Below are 7,672 nucleotides of genomic sequence, written 5' to 3' on the forward strand. Positions count from 1 at the left end.
TGATTATACGATCAATTTCCATAGCTGAAACAATATTGGGGAGATAGCCACGCCGTTCACCAATTAACACAACATTCCGACCATCTGAAGTCTTCAGAGTAGCTCGCTTGTATTCACAATCCAGATTTACCTTGTGTTTATTCAACCAATTCATCTCAAGAATTAGATCGAACTCCTCTAAAGGAAGCTCCATAAGATCAGCGAGAAAAATTTCTCTCTGAACCTCCAGAGGACAACGCCGGAATACTTTATTCACTAATAATGCCTGTCCTACTGGACTCCGTAATCGTAACAGTATTATCAGTGTTCTCGATCAGAATCTGAAGGTTTCGAGATACTGAGCTCGATACATAGGAGTGGGTGGAGCCATTGTCCAGTAATGCAAAGTATGTAATAGAATAAATAGTAAATGTACCTGAAATAACCTCAGGCTCGTCTCTGTCATCCCGACGTCTAGTGGCATAAACCAAAGTTGGCTGTCTAGTCTCAGAATCTGTTGGCCCTCTATTCTGCTGAGGTCGGGCTCTGCTGTCTGTCCTGGTCGCTGAACCACGAGCCTTTACTTGGCTATGATCTCTAATTGGAGTCTATACTGTAGTTTGTGAATGCACAGGAGTCTGGGTAGCGGTCTGCTCAGACGAAGCTAGCTGAGGGCATCCCTCCGAAAATGACCACTAGATCCACAATGAAAACATGCTCCGATCTTCCTATAACACTCTCCCATGTGTCGTTTACCACAAAAGTCACAATGAGGCACTTGAAACGGAACAGAAGAACCACCTCTACTAACAGCTGAAGGTGATGATATTGTAGGCCTGAAGCGTGTATTGCTCCTCTGAGGGGCTGAAGTACGAGTCCTCTTACCGGATTGTGCAGATGATTCAGTAGGGCCAAAAGATTTCATAGATCGCTCCTGATCAACACACTCTCTACCAGAAGCTAAAGCCTCCATCTCCTCACCATCCTTGGCTCTGCTCATCAGCACATCAAAAATATCATCTTGAAGGGCTACCACCTGCCTACGTAGCTTGTATATGAGTTCAAGGGAAAATTTACGGCATCGATCTCTCTCGGTAGACACTAGACTGATTCCATACTTTAACAATTTTAAGAACTCTATCTCATACTCTGAAACAGTCATATCACCCTAAACCAGGTCTTGAAACTGTTTGTCGTCTCTGGACTAAGTAACGCTCTCCCAGGAATCGGCTCCGAAAGTGCTCCTTAAAGAAATCCCATGTCAAACGATCAGTAGGAACACTACTAGTCACTAACTCCCACCAGGTGTGGGCATTGCCATATAACATCGCTACTGCCCCCAAATATCTCTTAGTTGGGTCTAAACCCAACTGATCCATGCGTCTTTCTGTATCTTGAAGCTAATCTTCTGCTTCAGTAGGAATTCCTCCAAGCTGTCCTCCAAAAGTCCTGACCCCATTGACGATCAGAGTTTGAGAAATAGGCACATCGGATCCAGCACCAGCAGCTCTGACCGATTCTTGAATCAACTGTAAAAATTGTCTACCAAAATTCTCATCAAATGCAACTCTGGTAGAATCAGGCTCACTATCGGTTACTCCTATGATCGGTGTAGTCATGTCAATCCCAGCAGCAGGAGGTAAATTTATTGGGGTCGTAGGAGCAGAATCACTTGTCGGAGGTGGAGGATCTACTCGAATCTCATCGATTGGGTATGCAAATCTAGCTACTCGACCTCGTCCTCGGCTAGTTCGACGTCCACGTCTAGCACTCATTTTGGTAGATCACTAGTTTACTACAGAAGATAAAATTGAGGGTTAGATAAGCACTTGGAGTCTCAACCACAATTAAAATCGTAAAGACTTTGAGACATGGCCTTAGCAACAGGTTTTGTAAAATGTTTCAAAATCGTATTTTTAATTTGGACTCATACACAGTCCGAGGTTTAAAAACCAAAAGCTCTGATACCAATTAAATGTAACCCCCTAGACTCGGTCTATGCGTTTCGACTAAGTCTAGTGAATCACATTCATGATTCTTAAAGATATTGTTCCGAAACCATTATTCAATCATGATAAAATTCACATTATAAATGACGTTTATGAAATTATAATAATTTATACTATAAAAATACAACTCATAAATATAATGAAAAAAAAACAATTTAATTTAAACATGTCTTAAAAATCCAAATTTACTATAAACCAAATATCAATATCAAAGGAGTAATCATTATAAAATTCAATACTTTAAAATAAGGCTCATGTTACCAAAATAGTGTCAACTTAAAAGATAAAACATTACAATACGATATACTTCAAGAGATATGTTGATCCTCCAAGTGCTCAATCAGGTGAATCTAACCAACAATATCTGAAAGGGGAAAACATTTTCGAAAAATGAGCTAGGCTCAGTGTGTCCCAACATTACTATAAAATCATGATAAGTACATTAAACAAATCATAGTCCAATAAATATCATAAAAATTTTACTACAGTAAATCCCATAAAAGAGTTACCCTAAGGGAACATCTTAGGGCCTGAGAGCTTACCCAAGATAGATTTCGGGGCCGTGGGGCCTACCTAAGAACACATCTTAGGGCCATAGGCCGTAGAGCCTACCTAAGAGTCACATTAGGTCCGTAAAATTTTCCAACTTGATCAGAGCTGTACTTTATAAATTCGTATTCCAAAAATTCAATTGTACCGTGACATAAATTCCATAAATCCATAAACATGGTAATCATATACCATTTCAAAACAAAATCAGATAACAGTCATAATCCATAAACCATCACATTAAATCGGTGTATCAATAAAACAGTAACCAAAGAATTCAGTGTATCACATATTAAAACAAATAAAACAGTTCAGTAATAAATAGGGAACACACCTCGATAATAGGTTCAAGTAGTAGATCTACTTATTGCTGGTCTCACCACGCTCTATTACAGTTTTCGAACCTAATTTATAATAACACTATATTACTAATGGGTAACATAATTAATCTCTAAAATCATAAAATTTACGGGTCTTACGGGTGAATACTGGCACACGTGGTTTAACTGATCTAGAAGAGATGGGTCGAGCTGTCGAACGATCGAAAGAGTTTCTTGTACCTTCAAACAATAATAATTTATCAACCCCAAGTCTTACTTAATTGATCAAAGCTAAAATTCTTAAGTATATAAGCATTTTCCGGGTTTGACTATCAATTTGGAGGATTTCAAGTCTAAATTTGATCAAACGGATTACAGAATCGGGATCAGGACTTCGAAAAACATAAAGTATGACTTTTCGAAAATTCAAATTCTTGGTCAAAATCAAAGTCAATGGGTTTGACTGATGATTTAGAGGCCTTCGGGTTCGAATTTGGCAAAAGAATTGGGCATGTTGAAAATTTTCAGAATAGGTATACTCGAACAAAATCAAAAGTCGTTTAATGGCCGTTTAAAGCCAGTCAAAGTTATGGTTAAAGGGGTTCAATAGTCCACATTCGAAAATTCCCAAAATGTCTCATTTTTCAAAATAATTCTCAGAATGTCACCTTTTTCAAAATAATTCCCAACATATCACCTTTTTCAAAATAATTCCCAGAATGTCACCTTTTTTAAAATAATTCCCATAATGTCACATTTTTCAAAAAAAAATCCCAAAATGTCACATTTTTCAAAATAATTTCCAAAATGTCACCGGTTCGGGTCGGGTCAACGGGTCGGGTCGGACTGGTCAAACCGGTCAACAAATTTAACACCCCAGTTCAAATCTTCCCCACGTGCGTGGGGGCGCGTGAGACCGCCTCTGGCTTCCAAAACTTCCTGCAAAATTTTCCAAAAATTCTTTTAAGCGATTTTGAGTCACTTACCAACCTCGGTTCAAATTTTTGAACGGTGAAGAGCTCGATTTCACTTCAATCAGAACTTTGACCGCTCCACCTCCCTCACGCGCCACCGCCTACGGAGACATGGATGACACCGTCGGACTCGGAACGACACCAGGAACACGATGGTGCGGGAGGTGTCGAAAACCGATCAACGATCGGAGATGAATTTAAGATTTTTCCGGCGGTGGTGGTTTAGGGTTTGGCAGCGTTTCGTTAAAATTGGTTTAATGGGTTTTGATCACAGTTCGAAAATGAACACGACGGTGGTTTCAATTTGACGATCGGATGTCGAACGGCGTCGAGATTGGACTTGCAAGAAGGGTGCGTGAGGAGGAATTTTGTTTACAAAAGTTTCTGATTTTAAAATCAGAAACGCAGTGCATGTATAAAACCACATAACCTGTCGACACTCTTTGACTAAATTCAGGGATTGATTCCTAAATTTCTTTTACTTCTAAAATGACCTATAAGTTTTGAAAACTTTTTATTTAGTCATCAAATTTTATCAAATTACACTGATTTTTTTTTCGAGTTGTTACAATTTTATTAGTAAAAATTATAAAGATATAAATGAATTTGGAGTGAATAAACTTGAAGCCCAGGACTAAGTAATGCTCAACCGTTATGTCAAGTTAAATAATTGATATATATAATAAAGAAAATCTTAAACTATGGTAACCATAAACTGGATGTCTAGCTATTTTGTCCTTTTTTATCTTATCATCAGAAATTTTGAAAAAATAGCTAATATTTCTTTCTAATTTTTAATATATTTTTAATTTTTATTTTTTGATGAAAAGTTATTATCTCATCACATTTAGTCAATTTGATTAAAAGTAAAAATTTAAAGACCAAAAAGAATGTTACACAAATTGAAGGACTAAATTGACAATTAAGGAGTAAAAAAAGATCATTTTCCGAATATATAATATACTAACGTGTTGGAATCAAACCAAAAAAGAGAAAAATCATTTACATGTCAACTTAAAAGAACAAATAACAATTAAAGCAATGATTTACGACGATAAAAATTAACACAAACATCCATTGCCAGGCTGATTTGCTGCTGTAGGGTTCTTGAAAAAAATATTGGATGAATTAGTTCACAAATTCAAAAGGAAACTGAGGTTCATATTTTTTTGTTGTGGGTGTTTGAGTCTGTGTTGTTTGGTTGCAGGGATAATCTAACTGAGAATGTTGCTATCGAGGGTCGTAATATCAACTTCGCGATAATGGTTCAACCCCTTTTGAATTTGTGAATTCTGCATTGTATTTTTCATTTTACGATATAAGAAATAGTGTGGGCTGTCATTGTACGCTTGATAAACCTTTAATTCTGTTTTGGTTTTGAAAAATACGGCCTCGATTATCATGTGTTGGTTGTGTTGTGAGTCATGCAGATCTTGGCAGGTCTCCTGACCCCAACAAACGGAAGTTTATTCGTTAGGAGGCCGAAGAGTTGTGTATTTCAAAATCCAGACCATCAGGTTGGTTCTTTTGCTTAGCCAAACAGTACTATATGTTTGGATTCTGTTCTTGGTTTCCTTTTGTTACCATCAGGCCCAAGAGTTACGTATCTCGGCTAATGGTTTTTTGTTTCTGGGAGGCACTTATCATGGGGATGTTATAGTTTCAGTAACATAGATTTGACCATAACATTGTAGAAAACCATATTGGCCTTGTTAGATGGTTAGACATGATTATTGCTGTTCATATTTGATGATCAAAACTAGAAAAAATAGATGTGCTTAGCTTTTATTGAATCTTGAAGTAGTTGTAGACTTTTAAGGATTATCTGAATTTCAGTTGTAAGAAGCTTCTGCAGCTAAGGCTACATTTACTTGTAACCATTATAGATGGGATGTACATGTTTTGAGAAATTTAAGGACTAGAAGATATATTTTTGTAAGTTTCTTTCATTCTTACAGAAGCTATATATTCAAGAGTCAATCCTTCCTGAAGCTTTTGTATCAATCAGGTGTACATAGTCGCCTTCTTTTCCACTCCAGCCCTTCCCTTTTTAGTGTTAGGTCATACCGTTCTCGTAGTCTTGTTGTTGAACTTAATTTTCTGCATGGCTTTTCTAATGCTAATGCCTTATTCATTGTCGATTCGATTTAAAACTTAGTATCCATGTAGGAAGAAGAGCATGAAATTGGTGTTTTCCTGGTTGAAGGTTCCCATGCTTTCTAATTCTAGACATAGGATTTCAAATAACCTTGGATATAGGGTATCTCTGCACCATCTGCTACCGTTCATTTGCATAATACCGTATCTGTGAAGTAGACATGCCCAAAGCTTAAGAAATGATGAATGGTCATCAGAGTATAATTTTCTTTCCCACTATTCTACATTTTTGTGTATTTGACATGTTCATTAAAGGTTGTCAAATGTCAATATAAAGTTCGAACATGAGAATTGAGGAAGAAAATTTTGGAAACCCCCCTCCCCCCGGAGCGCCTTTCTTTGTTGAAGTTTACTTACTTACGATAAAACGAATAGTAATAATAATTAGAAGAAGGTTGTGCCTTTCTTTACATAAACTGTTCGATAAAATGCGTAGCTGAAAAGAATTGGATGGTTTTGAACCGTGGAAGAAGTTGAGCGAAGAGAGGAGATATGAGGCAGAGATGTAGGAGCAAGAGTAGAGAGATTCATGCTGTTCTTGCTCTGATCATGTTGAATGAGTATTTTCTTTTTTAAAATGAGAATTATATATGCTATGGTGAATTTTACAGTCAGCGGCAGCTGCACCAAAGAACTAGGGTAGGAGAAAGGATTATATGAATAGTTTTACATTTACAAGTCATTTATGTCTAAACAAAAATGGAATAACAATATATACAAATATAATCATTGCAATCAGAGTATTCACAATAAATTAGCAAAAAATAAAGTTATTTCGAAACAGTATGTTATCCATGGGTAAATTGCTCGATTGGTTACTAAACTATGAAATTGACAATTAAATAAAAAAATTGCTATGTGAATAGTCCTATGTTTTTGCTCTGACCATTTTCACAAATTTAAAAATTAAGGGAAAATGGTTTTTAACGTTATCGATCATGATTTTAATCCCTAACATTATCGGTCCGTTCGATTTTAACCCCTCAACCGTTAATCATTTAACAGAAATATTACGTGGTAATTAAAATATAATAAATAAATTCACATAAGTCACCAACTATAAGTGACATGGAATAAAAATTTATTAAAAATCCCAAAAGCCCAAAAACCCACGTCTTCTTCTTCTTCTTAACGTTGCATGGCGTTGCCTCTGTTTTGTTACAACTCAAGATCATCCTTGCAAGTAGAGATGCACATAGTTGGATTTAAATTCGATCCGGATCGGATAAAAATCGATCCAGTTTTTTCACTAAGCAAAAAATCGGTTTATAAAAAAACCGGTTCGGATCATAACCGGTTTGGAGGGCCGGATGATGTAACCGGTTTCGGTTTGAAAAAAATTGGTTTTTTTAAAAAACCGGTTTTTAATCCGGTAAAAAATCCGATCATCTAATTTTTTAAACCTCAGACCGGATTTTTAAACCCCAAACCGGATTTTTTTCCGGATAAAAAACCAATTTTTTATCAGGTTTTTTTCAAACCGGTTTTTAATCCGGTAAAAAAATCCGGCGTCCAATTTTTTCCCAAACCGGTTATACTATCCGGTTTTAAAATATCCGATCCGGTTTAAAAAAAACCGTTTTTTCCAAATCCGGTTTCGGATATTTTTGCGCAAAATCGGATATTCGGATTTTTGTGCACCTCTACTTGCAAGATGCAGCTGCCCTTGGAAATGTTGTTCCAT

The sequence above is a fragment of the Hibiscus syriacus genome, unplaced genomic scaffold (genome assembly GCF_006381635.1).
Source record: "Hibiscus syriacus cultivar Baekdansim isolate YM2019G1 unplaced genomic scaffold, ASM638163v2 tig00110946_pilon, whole genome shotgun sequence".
NCBI lineage: Eukaryota > Viridiplantae > Streptophyta > Magnoliopsida > Malvales > Malvaceae > Hibiscus > Hibiscus syriacus.